Source organism: Mustela putorius, unplaced genomic scaffold, assembly GCF_011764305.1.
Source record: "Mustela putorius furo isolate JIRA1106 unplaced genomic scaffold, ASM1176430v1.1 tig00003834_pilon_pilon_pilon, whole genome shotgun sequence".
In the NCBI taxonomy this organism is placed as follows: Eukaryota; Metazoa; Chordata; class Mammalia; order Carnivora; family Mustelidae; genus Mustela; species Mustela putorius.
Genome location: NW_025421987.1, coordinates 130587505 through 130608519, shown reverse-complemented (window position 1 = coordinate 130608519; position 21015 = coordinate 130587505). Strand labels below are relative to the sequence as shown.

Here is a 21015-nt window from a genome sequence, read left to right as displayed (position 1 = left end):
ATTTGTGACACGGCTCTATAGTTTTATAAGATGTTACCATTGGAGGAAACTGGGGAAAAGGTACATGGGATCTCTATGTATTATTTCTTACAAGCATGTGAACCTGCAATTATCTCAATAAAAATTTCAATGAAAAAAATCATAAAGTCCTTACTTTGCCATGGTCTGACTATACTTGGTCTCCTAAGCCTTTAGGACCTAACTGAGTATGTCACTGTACAAGGGAGCTTATATAGTTGATTCAATTGATGGTTAAATAAACCCACCAGATTTATGAAAAACTCCCCAATAATACTACTAAGTCAGCCTGAGTTTACATTCTGCACACTATTTGTATTACCAATTAGTTGGAAAAAAAGATTATCTTTTTAAATAGTGATATGTTAAATATGACATAATCACTTTAGTTTTGGTACTGTTCTCAAGGTGACAAAAATTAACTACCTAATGGTTATCCCATTTCATGGTTTAATTATAATTATTTTGAACAAAAATAGTATAATTTGATTAATGTGAACAACTAGTGAATTTTTATAAGCAATGTCCAAAATTTCATGATCACGTTAATGATATCATTTTTAGACACTATAGCTTTAAGTGATACAAAGACAGTTTAAAAAAATGGCAATAAAATGATGGAGTGCAATACGCACAAAAAAGAGTGTTATTATATTTCCAACATAATTTATTTATACATTATGGTTACTTGGCTTTTTTATTGCTGCTCTAGTAACACAAATTAGATTTTTTAAAAATTTACAAAATATAGTCCATGTATCAGTTTATTGACTTGATAGTATCTGCAAAATCTCAGAAAAGTGTTTTAACAAGGTTCTAGTCCTAGAATGACATTTCCAATTCTATTTAGCCTGAGAGTGGAGTCTGCATAAGCTCTTCCATATTAAATTAATGTCTAACAACCAATCTCTATTTCTGTCTGAAAATAATCCTTTGTAAAATAAACTTAAGCATCTCTCTTCACATGCAAATCATGATTGTGAATACACAGTCAGGCAGAGGACATCTGCCTGGTTTGGTTCATGTCTGATACCGTCATTGCCCTTCATGTCTGTGCTACTACCTTAGCACCCCACTTTTAGACTTAGGATGTGTGCCCTCAATGGGCCCTGATACAGAGGATCAGAGGGGCGCGTGTCTGCAGTGCCGTAGGAACAGGCCTGCTATCGGCTTCTCTGGAGCTCAGAAACCACTCATGAAGTAGGAGGGCTCTTCAGTGTGAGGTTAAATCTGTGCCTGCAGGCATCAGGGCAGGACAGGCATAGGATACTGAGGTCCATGGTACAAGGGCCGAACTGCAGAGCAGCACATAGTCTTGTCACCTAAACTCAGGGGTCACAAGCTCCAAGTGTGCTGTCCTTCAAGGATGGTCCAGGCTGTGAGCTGGACAGGCTGTGAGCTGGACCAGGTGTGAGAAGTGAGTGTGGAGAGGGCTGGAGCCCCTGAAGGTGGAATCACACACATCCACACAAACTTCTGTGAATTCATTAGATGGCAGAAAAGGGAACAAACAGTGAGAGGATAGACTTACATTTAACTATACCAATGACCTGGTTAAATTAAATGCCAGAACATCCCAACTAAAGGGCAGAGATTGTCAAACTGGATAAAACAATAAGACCTATTTTATTTTCCCTGAACTCTAAGAAGCAAACTGAGGGTTGCTGGACAGGTGGTGGGTGGGGGGATGGGGTAACTGGGTGATGGGCATTAAGGAGGAATTGATGGAATGAGCACTGGGTGGTCTATGCTACTGATGAATCACTAAATTCTACCCCTGAAACCAATACTACACTCTATGTTAACTAAATTGAATTTAAATAAAGAATTTTTAAAAAAATAGTTAAGACCGAATCATATGCTGCCTTAAAAAAAAAAAAATCCTTAAAATATAGACAGAAATAGGTTAGGAGAAGGATGTTGGGGGATGGGGGAGAAAGGCTACCATGCCAACACTAGTCAGAGGAGAGAGAATACATGGGAAACATGGTATGACACCAGAACACGTTATGAAAGCACAGTAAATAATCATTAATTCTAAATGGGGAGACCAGGGAAAGGTGATGTCTGAGCTGGTCCTTGAAGACCAAGGGATCCTCTGATAGCAGCAACTAGAGAGGAGAAAATTCAAGGACTAAGGAAACTCCAGGCAGACAGACACTGCAGTGCTGTGGTGTTGTGAAAGGAGAGGTGGGGGAGGGGAGGGGAGACAGCTAAGAGGCAGATCACAGAGGATCTTAAGTCCCTTGCTAAGGATGCTGGACTTTATTTTATGAAAAGGGGAACAGCCAAAGGCTTTCAGATCACAGGTGAGATGTGTGTTACAAATTAGACGGTACAGGAAGAAACTGAAGTCAAGAGAGCAGCTGGAAGCTCACTGAAATGCTCCAGTGAGAAGTGACAAGAGGGGCCCTGGTGCAAGGTTGATGGTGCCTCAGGAAGGAGGCTGTTCAAGAAGGCATTCTAGAGGCAGAATCAGCAAGTGGGAGACCAAAGAAATCTCTAAAGGCAAAGAGGAAAGCAAACATGTTCCATGGTTTCAAAGTGAGTTACCATGAAGATAGTGATCCTGTGTGTTTCAATAGGAAACCAGAGAAAGGAGAAAGCACGACAGTGAGGTCCCTGGGAGGATGCTGTGCTCTCTTCTGAGTGGCTGTATAGTGGTGCCTACAGAATGGCCATGGGGAGGTGTCCTCAGGCAGCCAGAAAGCAAAGCCAGCAGATGGAGGCATGGATTTATGAGCCAGCAGCACAGATAAGACAGCTACTCTACAAGAGCAGTAATTACATCCAGCTTAAGCTCAGGCCTCTTTAAGAATTAACCACTCAATACATCTTCTCCAGTCTTTATCTAATCTATTCCAAAGGGTCAACATTTCCCACAAACAATTTTATTGAAAATCAAGATACATAAACTTCAAGAATATTCAAACGTTAATGGGGCACCTGGGTGGCTCAGTGGGTTAAGCCGCTGCCTTAGGCTCAGGTCATGATCTCGGGGTCCTGGGATAGAGTCCCGCGTCGGGCTCTCTGCTCAGCGGGGAGTCTGCTTCTCTCTCTCTCTCCCTCTCTCTCTCTCTCTCTTACCTGCCTCTCTGTCTACTTGTGATCTCTCTGTCAAATAAATAAATAAATAAATCTTAAAAAAAATAACTACAGCAAATTGTTTCCTGCTCTGCTATTAATTAATATTTACTTGTAATTAAGTTAATTACCCCCATTTATTTCTACAGCACAGCTTCTCAAACTATCTGTGGTGAAGGACCAATGTTTTAAATTCCTAGTCCATTACAGACCTACCTATGGCCCTACTGTGAATGGAACTATGTACCACCCAAATTCATATGTTGAGGTCCTAACCCCCATTGTGGCTATAACTTAGAGACAAGTTAGTTGACCAAGCCATAATTAGGATTAAATGAGGCTATAAGGGTGGGTCCCTGATTTGACAGGACTAGTGTCCTTATAAGAAGAGCTCCCAAAGAGCTCTCTCTCTGCCTTCCTCTGAACGTACATGAAGAAGAGGTCATGTGAGCACACAGCAAGATGGCGGCTACCTACAAGCCAAGGGAAGAATCTGCCCGCTGACACCCTGATCTTGAACCTCCAGCCTCTAGAACTTTGAGAACTACTTTCTGTTGTTGGAACAGCCACCCAGTCTGTGGTATTGCAGACTAATGCATACCACAGGTGATCAAAATGAGCTGCACAACATGCAAGTCGCACACCACTCTGCTTTGTCTATACCTTGTTGAACAACATGAGACCACTGGCCACATGCTTAATGTCACAGCAATGTCAAACTACCTTCGACATTTTGAAACACTTAATGCCCTACTTCTGTGCTAATCTCACTGTTGACTGGTATCAAACACTTTGTGGACTAACAGCAGTCTACAGACCACACTTCAACCAATACTGGTTTATAGTCTTTCTGTGATTTTTTAAAAATACAATATTTAGCTTAGGCATAGAACTCAAAATAAAGGCAAGAATATTAAACACATTTGAAATCAGAAATATGCTATAGGGTGAGGGAAATAACAGAGAAGCTCAGGATTCTATCATGTATCTCGCTAAGATCCCTCAAGCCACTGCAGAAGGCAGGTTCTTAAAAATGAACAGCACTGTGCCTTGTTTATAACACCTCTTGTATTCTATTTCTCTTTTGCTCTTCCTTCAGTCTCTATAATCATATCCACAGAGTTCAAGATAATTAGATTATAAACTCAAAGCTGGAGTATGACTTCTTCAATTGACTATATACCAAACTCACCAAACAGATGCCCTCAAGGGACTCTGACTTGGATGGATAAGCAAATTAACACTCACGATCCTGCCATTGAGATGAGGACCCTGTGCTCCCAGTGAAGAGATGTCCAACTTTCTGATGGCCATTCCAGAGGATCTTTGATGCATGCGATCTAACATATGCATCTGGTTTTTACTATGAGGCACTACTGGGTTGTTTCCTATGAAGAAGTGTTCATCCATCTTCAAAAGCTTTATGTAGCTTCAATAGCACAATTGAGGACAATGATTACCTTTCCAGCATGCATGGAAAGAGGCCAGAAATGAGTGGAGATCATGGTTTCAAGCGAGCATCATGCCTTGGCAAACAGGTAGGTTTACAAGACCACAGAATATATTTTTTGCAAACAGGATTGCTGTGAAAAACTTGGCTGGCTGGATTTTCCTCTTTTTTCTATGTCCAAGGAAAAGGTAATTTAGTGTTAGCATTCTCACTTCTTCACAGTTCTTAAAACTACAGGACTCAACGAGGAAGAGCTAGTAAAAGAACAGAATTTCAGAACTGCAAAGGCCCAGAATAACCAACGGCAAGGCAACCTCCTTGTAGCAAAGATGCCAGCTATTCACCTAAATAAATTATTTCCTTCTTTTGGACATAGAGCTGGAACACATTTCCCCAGGTTTCCAATGGCCACATGTTCTCCCAATGGCTATGGCTGATTTCCATAGACAGCAGAAATGCAAACAGAAACGACCTTTCAGGCCTGGTCCATAAAACCTTTCCTCATACCCACCTCAAACTCAGGTCTTACATTTAGGTCACTGATCCACCTTGAGTTGATTTTTGTACAAGGTGTTCATTTTGTACATGATTTTGTACATGGTGTACATTCCATATGGATATTCAGTTGTCCCAGCCCCATTTGTTGAAAAGACTGTTCTTTCCCCCACTGAACTGTCTTGGCACTCTTGCGGGGGGAAAAAAAAAATCAACTGACCATAAATGTGAGTGTTAATTTCTGAACTTTCAATTCTATTCCACTGATAGATATCTAAATATATATATATATATATAGATAGATATAGATATAGATATCCATTCTTATACCAGTACTACACAGTCTTGATGACTGTAGCTTTGTAGTAAATTTTGAAATTGGGAAGTATGGGTCTTCATGCATTATTCTTTTTCAAGATTCTTTCAGTTACCCTGGGTCCTTTGCATTTCCATATGAAGTTTAGGATGAATTTCTGCACATAAATTAGTTTGGATTTTAATATGTTGGATCTGTAGATGAATTTGAGGAGTATTGCCATCTGAACAGTATTGAATTTTCATTTTATTCTTTTTGATACTATTATATATGGAACTGTGTTAATTCCATTTTTTGACTGCTCATTGCTATTGTATATAAATACAATTCCTTTTTGGGTATTGTTTCTGTCTTCTCCAACCCTGTTGAACTCATTTACCAGTTCTAATAGTTGTTTAGAGAATTCCTTAGCATTTTCTATTAACTAAATTGTGTCCTCTGCAAACAGAGATAGTGTGTTTCACTTCTTCCTTTCCTATCTAGATGGCTTTTATTTCATTTTCTTACCTAACTTCCTTGGCTAGAATTTACAGGGAAATGTTAACTAAAAGTGGCAAGAGTCAGGAGTAGGCATCTTTGTCTTGCTCCTGATCTTAATGAGAAAGCTTTCAGTCTTCCACCAGTAAATGTGATGTTTGCTAGAGGTTTTGTATAGATATCCTTTATCAGTTTGAAGAACAGGGATGATTTCTGAAACTCTGCTAACTGTCAAGCCTTTACTACTATTTACAGGGTAGCCTTTGTTTAAGAGCTAGACTTGGTGATACAATGATACATGTAAAGCAGCTCTGTTTGCTCACTTCCAGGAAAAAATGCCAATTACAGAATGAAACTTCACTTAACTAACCCAGCTGCTCCTTGCACAAATGAGACAGTAGAGAAGCTCTACATACACGAGAAGGTGCTCACCATCACTAGCTATCAGGGAAATGAAAAGCAAAACCATAATGAGATACCACTTCGTACCCACTAGGATGGCTATAATTAAAACAACAAGAGCAACAAACCTAGAAAATAAGTGTTGGCCAGGACATGGAGAAACTGGTAAACTTGTGCACTGCTGGTGGGAAAGTAAAATCATGCAGCTGTAGGGAAAAGTTTGGTGGTTCCTCAGAAAATGTAATGTAGAATTACTATATGATTCAGCAATTCCTCTCCTCGATACATACCCAAAGAACTGCAAGCAGGGGGGTGCCTGGGTGGCTCAGTGGGTTAAGCCTCTGCCTTTGGCTTGGGTCATGATCTCAGGGTCTTGGAATCGAGCCCCGCATCGGGCTCTCTTCTCGGCGGGAAGCCTGCTTCCTCCCTCTCTCTCTTTGCCTGCCTCTCTGCCTACTTGTGATCTCTGTCAAATAAATAAATAAAACAAAACAAAACAAAAAACCTGCAAGAAGGGACTCAAACAGATAAACAGATAACCGTATGCCAATGTTCACTGCAGCATTAGTTACAATGACATTAAAACAGCCAAAAGGTGGAAACAACCCAAATGCCCACATCAACACATAAATGGATGAGCAAAATGTGGTCTATCCATACAATGCAATATCTCTCAGATATAAAAAGGAATGGAGTTCTGACACAGGCTACAACATGGATGAACCTTGAAAACACTATGGTAAGTGAAGGAGGCAGATGGAAAAGGGCAAACAATTCTATGAATCACTTATGGGAAATACCTAGAATATACAACTTCACAGAGACAGAAAGTAGAGGTCAGGAGGGATTGGGTGAAAGGAGTCTGGAGAGTTAATGCTTAATGGTGAGGGCTGTGCAACACAGTGAACGTAATTAATGTTATTGCATTGTACACCTAAAATGGTCAAAATGGCAAATTTTGTTTTTCATATTTTACCAACAACAGAAAATGTAATTAAAAGGCCCACATTTTTACCGTCTTTACTATCATAGCAATATTTTTGTGTTCTTTTCTTGGGAAATCTTTGTGACTTGAGTTACATTACTAAATATACATAGCACAAGCTCCTCTTGGTAAGTATTGTGACTACTTGCTTACCTGCTGGATAAGAGACTCTTACAATTCTTATGCGTGAGGGGCATGTCAAGGCAATTACATAGATAATTATATTCTGCCCCTGCCCTTGAAAGTACTAATGCGGGACGCCTGGGTGGCTCAGTTGGTTAAGCAGCTGCCTTCGGCTCAGGTCATGATCCCAGCGTCCTGGGATTGAGTCCCACATCGGGCTCCTTGCTCCGCAGGGAGCCTGCTTCTCCCTCTGACTCTGCCTTCCACTCTGTCTGCCTGTGCTCGCTCTCACTCACTCTCTCTCTGACAAATAAATAAATAAAATCTTTAAAAAAAAAAAAAAAAAAGAAAGTACTAATGCTAGAATCTACTTGAGTCAAGCAGGGTTCTTCTTTGCAAGCTACAAACACCCAATTTTGTTTTACTTGGACAAAGAAGGGGTTTGTTCAAAGGAAATCAGGCAGTTGGCATAACCTCTAAAAAGTCTAAAGAACAAGGTTTAGCAGTCACCCAGCCAGGAGCAGCATCCAGAACCAAGCACCAAGTTCATTTTATAAGGATGCTGGGGCCACAGCTGCAAGACAGAGACCTAACCCCCCGACAACAGCCACTGCCTCGGCGTCCCTCACCAGAGTGGATTCTGCACAGTACGACCTTGCTGGGACCACTAGATTCCAGTTCCAATTTTGCAGTGGCAAGGTTATGACTGCCGGAATACAGATCATGTGCCCATGTCCATGCCCCAGCAGCAAGGGAGGCTAGGAAGGGAGTATCCAGCATTGTCTGCTGCCTGTGCTAAGGTCGGGGAGGGGGGGTGCTTCTGCCTTCCAAGGTCAGAAGTTCTATGGACACAAAAGGGGGGTTTAGATGCTCAGAGATCAAAAAGAATGACTCATGTTCACTGCACCATGTCTGTAGGCAAACCACTTTGCAAATAAGCAATTTAAGCTAAGTATGTCTGACAAGGGTTCTCAGCAGAGGAAGCAGCAGACCTAAATTACCAAGCAAGAAAGAGCTCAGTCCTTTGGAGGAGCATCAAGGAACTGGGTGTTATTAAAGTGTGGGAAGGAGAGCAGTGGGGAAGAGCTGTATGATTTCACAGACGGACTGCAAAACTATATCTGGATTTCAATCCTGAAAATGGTAGAGAGCCTGAAGGCTTTTAAGGAGAGAACTGCCCCAGAGACTCCACGCTCCTTCAGCAGGACCACCTTCTTCTCTGCCCAAAGTGTCCTGTCCCTAGCCCCTCACTCCAGGCTCCATGACACTGATCACTCCTCCTCAAAAATAACACCTCTCTGACTCCTGAGGAGGTTGAGTTCTTCTCTACACTCCAGCCACTTTATATCTCTCTGTGTGACTACTTGGTGCTCTGTGTCCACACTAGATGAAGCTCTCAGAGGCAAGGGATGAATCTTGCCTCTGCTCAGAACCCAGAACGAGGTGCAGGCAGTCCCCAAGTAACTGCCAGGTGACTGTGCCTTGGGGGAGAGGAGCAGCAAGCACAATCAACCTTGGGGAGGGGGCAGGTAGAAGCCATTACATTTCCCTTCAACAATACCACAGAACACTCTGGCCACCTTCAGCAAGGAGGAAGCAACATAAGGAAGTACAATTATCAAACAGAGAAAGATGCTTTGTCTCTCTTCACTCCTCTTCCTAAGTTCCTAAATAAACCTGACTGGCAAGGGGTGGGGGTGGGGTGGGGGGAGGCTGATACAGTTAGGACCAGCAGAGGCCCAGTATCCAAATCTGTTCCTCTCCACAGCAAATTCTTCTTCTGTTTTCAATATCAAAATGCTACCAATTTATGAGGAGTCTAATGGAGACTGGTCACTTCAAACCTTGGGTTTTCTGGGAACCAATCCCTCCAAATCCAAGGATCTGCTTGCCGCTATGACGTGCCAACATCATCTCACTGTTTTGAATGTATTTGTTTGTTTCCCAACAGAGCGATCACATCTATTTTCAAATGCCAACATTCAATGTACTCCAGCATAATCACATAATATACTTAGAAAGTATTAAGTAAAAAAGTCATTGAAATCAGCACATTGAGAGAACTAAAACCAATCAAATGATGAAAATGAGGAAGCTTAAAAAAGACTGCCAACTTATCTCTTTAGTCAGGGGTGTGACTAACATATGGACTGCAGAATTATCTTTCTCATTTTAGACTCACTTTCAGAATTAGCAACATACTAATTGTCTTGTTCTATCACACATCTCTAACTATACCCATATTTTATTAATCTCTCTAATTAGCCATCATCTTGAGAATTTCCTCACTGGACTTGGAAATGTAATATTTATGATCACTTGTATAATGCTGAAACAGCATGTCTGTGTGGTACTGTCGCTTGCTGCCAGCCACCAGAAGTGTCAGCATGCATATCAACACTGCGATACTAAATGATTAATTAACACATCAGAGGAAAAAACAGCTTAAAAAGCACCACAGCTGGGAAAAAACTGCAACAGACTGAGATCACTGAAAAAATATATTGAGAGAACACAGTATATGATACAATCTATACAAAATTTTTAAAATGGCAAAACTAAGTGGCAACAGAAGTCGGGAAAATGGTTACTTTTGGTTAGCACTGACTGGAAGGGCAAGAAGGGACTTCTGGTACATTGTTCTAGGTCTTACAGATATGTACACTTCTTGAAAACTCCACTTAGCTTGACACCCATAACCAGTATACATATGTATGTGATACTTTAATAACAAGCTCCCTAAAATAATTTTAATAGTCACTTAAAACATCTTATAAATATTACAGGATATACCACCTTTATCCTTATTTCAGCCCTATTTTAAGAAGTAATAGTAGAGGTCACTTAAAATTTTCTTAGGGTCTAAATAATTTCAAACTTGACTGACTTCAACTGGCACATGCTGGCACATACAACAGATATAACACAAACACACATACATATACAGAAAGACGGACACACAAATACACATGCAATGCTGTTCTTCAATGTCGTGGGACAAAGTTTTGTATAGATACCCTATATCAGTTTGAAGAACAAAGGATTTAAGTGTAACAAGTTTCTGGGAAAAGTTTTCACATTTTGTTCAATGCTTATGTATTTATAAAAATTGAATTTCAAAATGCCTCTTATCCAATTAAAATATTACAACATGCCCAGTATGCCCCTTATAGGTAATATATTAGAAGTTTACTATTACGTTGACAAGAATGGATTTTGTAGTGAACTAGGTATAAATTAGAATAAATATAATGACAATCCAAGTAATATAAAATATGGTATAAGCTAAACAGAAGATGAAGTATTCTTCTTTAGTTCATAAATGAGTATCGTATATTAAAACTGCCTGAAAACACCAAAATGAACTCAATTGTTTCAAGATAAAAATACTATTACAGAATTCTGGGTTTTTATGGTTAATGGAGCTACCTAAATCCAAACTGCTTAATACATCCTCAAACAAACAAAACCAAATGGACCAACAAGGAGAGAACAAATGAAGGTATCCATTATTCGTGACTACAACATAACTAGGAGACAGGTTACATGAAAATAGGGAAATCAACACCCAAATCCAGTAACACCAGGTGTAGAGCCCATATCTGTGCGTGGAGTCAAGTCAGAAACTTTGGAAAAAAAAAAAAAAGTAGCGAGGGAAATAGAGTTCTAGGTGTGTTGGACAACAAATAAACAAATAAACCCACAGGAAAAGAAATTTCCACTGTAACTACTGAAAACTTATCTGAGACAGGTGGATTAGAGGGTTTCCTGGAAAATCCAAAGGACAGAGCTTGAAAATGAACAGAACCAGAGATTGTAGTCTTAGGAAGGCACCATTGCTGGGGGAAAGGATTACACAGAAGGATCAGGTATCTCATGGAGGCTAGTGATTACTGGAAAGAAGAAAGTAAAAGGTAGAAATTATGGTCCTGTACAACCCAGAGCAATACTCACACTTCTCACCACAAAGAAGGTACTCATTAAAGAAATGGCAATTTTTTTTTTTTGCAAATCAAAACCACAAATGAGATGTTACCTCACACCAGTGAGAATGACTACTATTAAAGAGACAAGAAATGACAAGTGCTGGCAAGGCTGCAGAGAAAAGAGAACCCCTGTGGTGTGCTCTTGGTGGGAATGTTAACTGGTACAGCCACTGTGGAAAACAGTATGGAGGTACCTGAAAAAATCAAAACTAGAACTACCATATGATTCAGAAGTACTTCTGGGTACATATTTGAAGAAAAGGAAAACACTAGTTTGAACAGACATATGCACCCAGCATTACTTACAATAGCTGAGATATGGAACCAACTTCAGTGTCCCTATAAAATGGGTGAGAGCATCAAAAGGTACAAACTTTCAGTTATATAATAAATAAATCATGGGATGTAACATACAGTAACATACAATGTTGTGACTATAGCTAGCACTGTCCTGAATATTTGAAAGCTGCTAAGAGAATAAATCTTAAAAGTTCCCATTATGAGAAAAAAAATTTTGTAACTGTATGGTGTTGGATGCTAACTAGACTAATTATAGTGATCATTTCACAGTACACACAACATCTAATCATTACGTTATACACCTGAAACTGATGTAATATTATATGTCAATTGTGTCTCAATTAAAAAAAAAAGAAAGTGCTTAACCAAAGAAAAAGGGGAAAAAAAGGATACAGCATTTCTGCCATACCAGAAGAAGGGAGCACTGTGAACTAGGGAGCTAAGAAAACCATCGAGTAAATCTCACCCTTGCCAACTTGAAATAGTAAAGCTAGCCCAGGAAAATAATTCATTTCAAAACGAACATAAAAACAGCAATAGCATCTGCACAGAGTTACTAGGAGTATAAAACAGATATTGAGAATCAATGGGTTTCAGTTTTAGAATTTGCTCACCAACAAAATTTTTTTAAATGATTAAAAAAAAAACAACAATAAAACAAAATAGAAACCACAGGAAACTTATAACTCAAGATTTAAACCTGAATTAAATTATGAAAGTTATAACTCAAGATTGAAACCTGAATTAAATTATATTAAGTAAGCATTTGCAAATATGAAAGAAAACCTCCAAGTAAAAAATCTAAAAACTCAGAACAGAAATATCAAACCAACAAAGAGGAAGATGTGAAATGAGAATGACAACCTAGCAAAGAATTAAAGAAAAAGACAAAATCATCTCAGAAATGAGGATTAAACCACAAAGTAGCCATAGGAGAATAGATGGAAATGAAAACAAGGCACAAGAAAAGAAAGGACTGAAAGCCAAGATGACAAAAATAAAATAGAGATGTCAAAGTGAAATAAAATGATTGCTACAGATAACAGGAAAAGAAGATCCAACCTACATACACCTGAAGACAGTGAAAAAAAAAACAAGAGAATGCAATTAATATTTTAAAATATAATGAAAATAATAAGAAGATAAGAAAATGTCCCAGAGGTAAAAGAAGACCTAAAACTACATTTGAAAAGGCCCACTGTGTATCTGTGATATGGACCAGTCAACTCTTGAGACATATACCTACCTATAAAACTATTAGATTTTAAAGATAAATTTAAGAAGTAATCATAAACCCTCAGGCCTCAAAGCAAACAACCAAATCACTCATAAAAAGAGAAAAGTATACGGACATCAAAGTTGGACAGCAGTAAACCAAGACAACATTGCGGTAGCATTTTCAAGAAATTTTAAGAAAACTGAACCAAAATATTTTTTTATACAGTAAATTGTCCTTCAAACATTAATGTTATAGAAGAATAGTCTTAAACATTCAGGAGCTTAAAAACTCCTCTTGAGGAATCTTTTGCTACTCAAAGTAGGGTTCATTAGCACAGCAATGGCATCATTACGGAATATGTAAGGGATGAAAATCAAGGCACTTTCTAAGAACTCCAAATGATTCATATGCCCATTATTGTTGGAGAAACAATGCACTAGAGAACAAGTTTCATGAAAAAAGAAAACAAGTTTCATAAACAGGGAAACTTTGGCAGAGTGTGGCAAGCACCAGAAAGATTTAACTGTCTCCTAGGACTAAAAAAGATACATGCAAATGCTGAATATTTTGACAATGTAGAAATAATACAACTGAAATAATGAGAGGAGAAAGGAGAAAAGAAAATACATTAATGAAGTCAAACAGATAATACATAATCAAAGGATGTTTTTTAAAACTGACAAACCAAATGTAGAAATCTAAGAAAAGAAAAAGATAATTAAGGACATTGAGATAGCTATAACTATAAAGATACAAAACAAATCTTCCTAAACACCTCCCCACAAAACGAGGGTATATACCATATAGAGAGAAAACACAGTAAATATAATACCATAGAATACATAACACAAAATAACAACAAAGTTGAGACCAAACACAATGGCATCAATTAAAAGTAAAATACTTCAAACTGTCTACCAGAAGAAAACTAAATCTTATGCTATAGACAAGAGACACACCTCAATGAAAGTGATTCAGGAAAGTTAAAAACAAGGGTATACTAGAGAAAAACAGAAAAATAGAAAGGGGATATAATTCTAATATCAGAGAGCAAAATTAGGTCAAAAAACATTAAAAATGAAAAATATTTTTATAATGTTAAAGGTCACGATTCAAAATGAAAATACAGCAATTACATATCTCTGTGCATCAAGTAACATAGTAATTACATTTACGAACCAGAAACTAAATAAATGCTTTGTAATAGGAGCATAGTATTTAATAGAAGACTTTAAAGATGATTATCAATAGAAGACTTTATCAAGATGAGTGGAGGGACGCCTGGTGGCTCAGTGGGTTAAGCCTCTGACTTCATCTCAGGTCATGATCTAAGGTCATGATCTCAGGGTCCTGGGATCAAGCCAGGGATTGGACTCTCTGCTCAGCAGGGAGCCTGCTTTCTCTTTGCCTGATGCTCTGCCTACTTGTGATCTCTCCCTCTCTCTCTCTCCCTCTGTGTCAAATAAATAAATAAAAGTCTTTAAAAATAAAAAAAAAGATGAATGGACAAAAAGTAATAATTTAGGAGACCTAAACAACCTGTTTACAATGGTGGAGCTTAAAAACAGATACAGACACTGATAACATTACATGATTATAATAAAGGGCCTATTTTATTCTCATGCACATGTAGGACATTTAAATGCCTGATCTTCTGTCAAGTCACAGAAAATGTCTCAAACTTAAATGGCATGTATGTATCTAAAAGGGAAAATGTGAACATTCTCTTAAGTAAAAACTATATGTGCAATACCATTATAAACTCCAGGCAAGAAGACAAAAAAAAGGAGTCTAAGATCACAAGTATAGGTATTCTAACTTTTGACTACATTCACACTCTGTTTAAGTAATAGGCAACTATTCTGAAGACACAGCAAAATAATAGATTCTCAAGAACCAACATATATTTTAAAAGCAAACTCCAGGGGCACCTGGGTGATTCAGTGGGTTAAGCCTCTGCCTTCGGCTCAGGTCATGATCTCAGGGTACTGAGATCGAGTCCCACATTGGGCTCTCTGCTCAGCAGGGAGCCAGCTTCCCCCCTTTCTCTGCCTGCCTATCTGCTTACTTGTGATCTCTCTCTCTCTGTTAAATAAATAATTAAAGTCTTAAAAAAAAAACTAAAAGCAAACTCCATCATTTTACTTTGGAGAAATATTTTTAACCTTCTTTAAAATTACAAATTCTGGCTTACTCTTTATCCACAAATTCATCACGATCTACTTGATTTTAATCTTAAGATTCATAGATTATTCTAATTTCCCAAATTGCTTTACAAGAATGAAGGTAAATTAAGAGCCTCTCATGACTCAGATAAAAATGTCTTCTTTCTGGGGTACCTGGGTAGCTCCGTCCATTAAGCATCTGACTCCTGATTTCAGCTTGAATGGGACCCCACTTTGGGCTCCGCTCAGTGCTGAGTCTGTTTGTCCGTCTCCCCCTTCTCTGCCCCTTCCCCACCCACATACACATGCCCTCTCTCTCAAATAAAAATAAATAAATAAATAGAATCTTAAAAAATTATCTTCTTTCTGATGTCTATGGCAGAGTTTTCTTGCATTAATGTTTTAATGTATGAAACAAAGTTACCATATTATATTTCTGCTTTGTAATTGCTTTAAAAATACTAATAGCAGGTCTTGAAATAAAAAAAATTCTATAACACGTGATCTCACAATTCTGGGGTTTAGGTGGTAATTAAAACCATAATCAGAGAGCCAAAAGCATTGTCATAAATCAGTGATGTTTTGCCCACTAAAGAGAGATTCTCCTCACTGAGAGCCACCATGGATATATCCACAACTGGTACCCTATCAATCCTCTGGCAGCTCCATGTGTGATGTCAAATTTTCCTTTCCAGCAAGGAGAAGAGCAGAATCAGAGGCAGCCTGGATTAAAGTCTCAATAACTCCCACAGCAATATTAATAATGCAAAAAGGAGACTAAAGGTCTGACAGTCAAAGGGAAGAGGAGTCTCTTTCTCTCTCTCTCAAGATGCAATAGTAACTGATGCCTTCATGGTTGCAAATGCCTTGCTTTTGCTTAAACTTCCCATACAAACTGGCTCAAAATTCTTCTTAAGGATTTAGAAAAAAACAAATGAAACTATCAGCTAATATCCCTGACTGGCTATCCTCATTCAATTTAGAACTGATTTTTTATTAAATATGAAAATACAGGCAGGTGTGTAAAAGGTGGGAGAAGTAGCTATAGACTGGGAAATCACGTTCTTGGAAATCCCAATATTTATAACGGGGCCATACAACAATTCATCCAGTATAATAGTAATTCCTTAATTAATGACATCCACAGATGTACCACTATTTGCAGGGTACACGAAATTGTTCAAGTTATTTTGTTTTTAAATTTTATTTTATATCATATAATAAAGTTGACATTTTTGTATGTAGTTCCATGAATTTCAACAAATGCATAGATTTGCATGACCACCACCATATTTTGAGTACTGAACAGTTCCATCAACCTCCCAAATCCCTCATGTTATGTCTTTATAGTCACTCAAAACAAAATTAATTTTAATTCACTTTATTTTAATTTTTTTTCCCATGAGAGAGTAAAACAGAACAACCAAAACAATCCCTCCAAAGCATCCAAGGATCACCGACCAAAAGATTCAAAGACACAGTGATAGGGTAAAGTTTATGCATGCTCAGTTCCTTTCTCAGTCCTAGCAAGAATTCACACAAAATGTGTGCCGTGCTCCAAAGAGATCATTCTCTGACTAGGGATTTAATTGTTTTGTTCCATACCAGACAGATGTTCCCTTTTCTCTCTGCCTTTGTGGCCTCTATGCCAAGCCCAGAAGGGGCTCAGTAAATCTCTGGTCCTGCTAGCCCAGGACACAGACCCAGACATCAAGGAAGCAGTCAGAGAAAACTCCAACAACAAAAAAGCCTAAAGTGGGGGTTGTCAGCAGAAAAGAGGTGGTAATACATTTCAGAGGATGACAATGAGAAGCTGCAGTGAAGAAGAAAGCCAAAGGATGTGAAGGGCTATTGAGAAACACAGTAGTAAATGAGAGTGAGAAGCGGGCTGAAAACTCCAAGTCCACCCAGAGAACTGTATTATTAGCCTAAACTACCCCATCCTAAATTTTCTCTTGTGAGGATAAATTATTTCAAGTAGAATTTCAGGGTCAAAGAATATACCTATTTCACATTTATTTAAATTTTATGAAGCTTATTTTTTAAAAAAACAACTTCAAAAACTCCCTAACCATGGGCAGTTTTGTTGAAGGACATTGTTGCAATTGATTCTCTACGATTACCTGCTTAAAAAAGCTTTGGCCTCAGAAGCAGTTTGAAAGAAATTCATTCTTATTAAAAAATTAGGACAAATACACAAATAGACTGCTCCTTTGCTTGAGCCTCAACCCAATCTTGGTACTATCCCTGATGACAAGCAGGGCAAAATATTTGTTATTAATAAGCAGCTTTTGTTTTTCCTAAACTGTAGGTGAAACAGATCCAAACCTGAAATTACAAGCACACCAGTCATTCATTATCTTTCAACCCATCATCTACTCACAACCCATGAATTCCTGCTATCCTGGAAAGGTCAAAACTGCCTAGTAAAATACCACTCAAGTCATCAATTCTAAAGCTCAAAACATGAGAGGTTATCTCACACAGGACATAAAAAATTTACGCAAATTTCAAAAATATTACTGACAGCATTATTTGTACTAAACAACTAGATGTAAAATGAATCTACTAAATCCTGCTCATAAATAATTATTCTCATATATATTTGTTTATCTGCACATTAACTATCCCAGGAAGCAGATGTAAGGATCCTAGCATATTGACTACCCCCAGGAAAGGAAATTTATTGACTGAGAGATAGAAGTAGAGGGATTTAGAGACTGAGACTATGGACTCTGAAAAACAATCTGAGGGGTCTGAATTGGCGGGGGGTGGGAGGTGGGGGTACCAGGTGGTGGGTATTATAGAGGGCATGGATTGCATGGAGCACTGGGTGTGGTGAAAAAATAATGAATACTGTTACGCTGAAAATAAATTAATTAATAAAAAAAGAAAAATAGAAAAAAAAGAAGTAGAGGGATTTTATCATTGCATTTTTGAATCTTTCAAGTTTGAGTCGTGTAAATGCACTATATTCACAGAATAAATTAAAACATTTACATAAAGGAGATCATTATTTCTGTAAGGAAATACCCTTTGTAATTTCCATTGTATCCTCTAACAACAAAAATGCAACTGTATCAAACAATACCATCAGACTCCAAGACTTGTGCCAGAATGCACATCATCTCTCAGGAAGGATGCTCAGAGTTCAGCTGACATTGCTTTCCATATCTACACATTTGCAATGCAGGAAGCAGCCTGCTGATTTACATTTTAGCATGAGCTCCGTATCTTTCTGCAAACTACCACAAACACTTTGCAGACCAGCAAGCCCAGCGTGGGAGCCATACTGAGGGCAGCACCATGAACTATGGTGAGTACCGTTGACAGCAAGTTTTAGTGACGTTCTGACCAAGACAACAGAGGAAAAAAAAAATCCCCCAAATGCAAATTCCATTAATCTCAGCTAATATGTGACTTAAGAACTGTATCAGTTAATCAGGGTTCGAGATAAGACCTTCTGCAGGACTTCAGATTGTAAACCTCTCTCTTTCAAAGGAATGAATAAACAGGGTTTAGCACCCTATTTGAAAGGTCACTCACCCTTATTTTATTTTTTTCTGACCCTTATTTTAAAGCATAAAAACTACAAATGAGTACTTGTTACCCAATTGATAAACCAATTTTCGCTTAGATCACAATTACATACTATTTACTCTTTCATATCTAAAAGAAAATATTCTTTAGGTTAAAATCCTAAACAGCTTTTAACTTAGAACTATTGAAACATTCCCTAGAAAAGTCAAACTCATCAACAAATGTAATGTTCCAAATTGTTTAAAATGTTTTTTTAGTTTGAAATTATTTACTTAAAAATTGCCAAATACAAACTTTTGGTTTTTGAGGACTCCACTAGTGGACATCAACTTCACTGCCTCTCTCATTAGAACACGAATTCTCTCTCCATCACTCCCAGTGCGCTACTGCCTATTGCCCACGCCCTGATGATTCTAGGGGCACATGAGCAAAATGAGCACAAAGGCAAATATCTTGTGCCTTTGAAAAGCTTAACGGCAATACCATATTACTTTCCATACAACTATTAGCATTTATGTACATGGGCCACATTCTGAAAGCAACAAAATATAAAACAGTGGCTCATTTTTGTTCTTAAGCATGATCAGTGAATTCTCAGATGTCTGAACTATGGCTCACCTCATTAATTTTCCCCCATCAGCAAAACAGTACTCTGCATGAGCAGCTCCTTTAATGTTGACAGGCATTATGAGAAACTGAAGAATGGAAAACCCAATACATCTTTAGCATGTTCCCTTTACCAGAATCTATGAAAATTCTATTCTAAAATCTTATTCAGAGCTTGAAAAAAGCCACTTGTTATACAAAATCAAGTTTTAGATTAATGGTATTAGGTAATTTCATTCTCAGTTAGTTTGGGGGAAAAAGTCACTAGGGCACTAGACTGAGCTGGGTAGCTAAGTCTGCCTCTGGCTCAGGTCATGATCCCAGGACCCTGGAATCAGGCTTTCTGCTCAGTGGGGAGTCTGCTTCTCCCCCTCCCCCTCCCTCCTGCTTGTGCTCTCTCTCTGTCTCATTTGCTCTGTTTCTCTTCTCTCTCTGTCAAATAAATGAATAAAATCTTAAAAAAAAAAAATCATTTCTTTCACCTTGCAAACATACCCTGAGCCACAGGCAAAAGATTTTCCAAAGCATGTTTTTCAATAAAGTCTTATACATTTTAAAATGCATTTTTAGGGGTGCCTGGGTGGCTCAGTCATTAAGCAATCTGCCTTCAGCTCAGGTCATGATCCCAGGGTCCTGGGATCAAGCCCCCACATCAGGCTCTCTGCTCGCTAGGAAGCCTGCTTCTCCCTCTCTGCTTGTGTTCCCTCCCTCACTGTGTCTCTCTCTGTCAAATAAATAAATAAAATCTTTTAAAAAAATAGAATAAAATAAAATAAAATTCATTTTAAAATTTACACAAAGTAAAAATCACTCATAAAGCTCTTTGAATTTTTACAAATGCAGTGAGGTGTGAAACTATCATCGTAATCAAGATACAGAAGAAGTCCATCATTCCAAAAACCGTCCTTGTGCTGTACCTTTGTAATCAAACACACACCTTATTCCCAATCCGTGGCAATTACCCTGCAGTAAATTTAAATGTCCAAAATTTAGAATGGATGCATAGGACAAATCTCACAGCAGAGAGAAGACAACACAACGAGCCCTCCCCATAGTTTTGCTTATATGTCCTTCCTAAACCCTCACTGGAAGGATGCTGTTGACCTACCACAGCGCTGCTCCTTCCCCTTGGAGTTGCGCTTCTACAACTGATGACTATAAAAGAATATCAACCAGTGGTATTCTTTCTGCTCCAATCCCACTACCTCTTTGCTGTGAAATACTCCCTCAACCCGAGTTCTTTGTGTGCCAGTGACCACATTACAGACTTAGTTGTTCACACAGATGGTGCCAATTAGTTTCCCCGTGAGGTGCTACAATGAACCTGAAATGGAAGCACTATAACCTTGCTTGCATTTGTAGAAATGGTTACAGCTGGGGCCCACTGACAGCAGCACGGGGATAATCACATCCCTACACTTTGCAGCTCATCTTCCTCCTATGCCCCGGTTGTCAGAGGAGAACTGTGGACTACAGGTTCTGATTAGGCATATCATATCTCTCACACACAGACACACACTCACACACACATATATACACACGTGTGTGTGAAACATGGCATTTCTATTCCTTCAGTTGGAACATAAGAGCTTTTAACTAAAGTATGTAGGAAGTTTTCCCTTTCATAGTTTTTAACCTCTTTGGAAATAGTTGATTTTTAGTAATATATAACATAACATAATGGGACTGGGAACATGTTTTATAAATTAGGAAGAAATGACAGCAGTAATATTAACATCTTACATTTATAAGCACCTCAGAATCTATAAAACACTCTCACATGGCTTCTAATTTAATCCAGTGATTGCAACAGAGCGCCATGGGGGACTATAAAAGAAACTAAAGCCTT

The 21015-nt window shown here is 38.4% G+C and overlaps 1 protein-coding gene and 1 long non-coding RNA gene across 6 annotated transcripts in view; one reads left to right on the top strand and one right to left on the bottom strand.

The window, feature by feature from the left end:
• ANO10 (anoctamin 10) overlaps positions 1-21015 on the bottom strand; it is a 233015-nt gene that overhangs the window by 135018 nt on the left and 76982 nt on the right. The window lies entirely within an intron of this gene.
• The window catches only part of LOC123394508, an 83223-nt gene that overhangs the window by 5740 nt on the left and 56468 nt on the right, over positions 1-21015 (top strand). The window contains exon 2 of the long non-coding RNA XR_006609285.1: positions 4202-4640. This is a non-coding gene — a long non-coding RNA (uncharacterized LOC123394508). The remainder of the gene's footprint in view (positions 1-4201; positions 4641-21015) is intronic.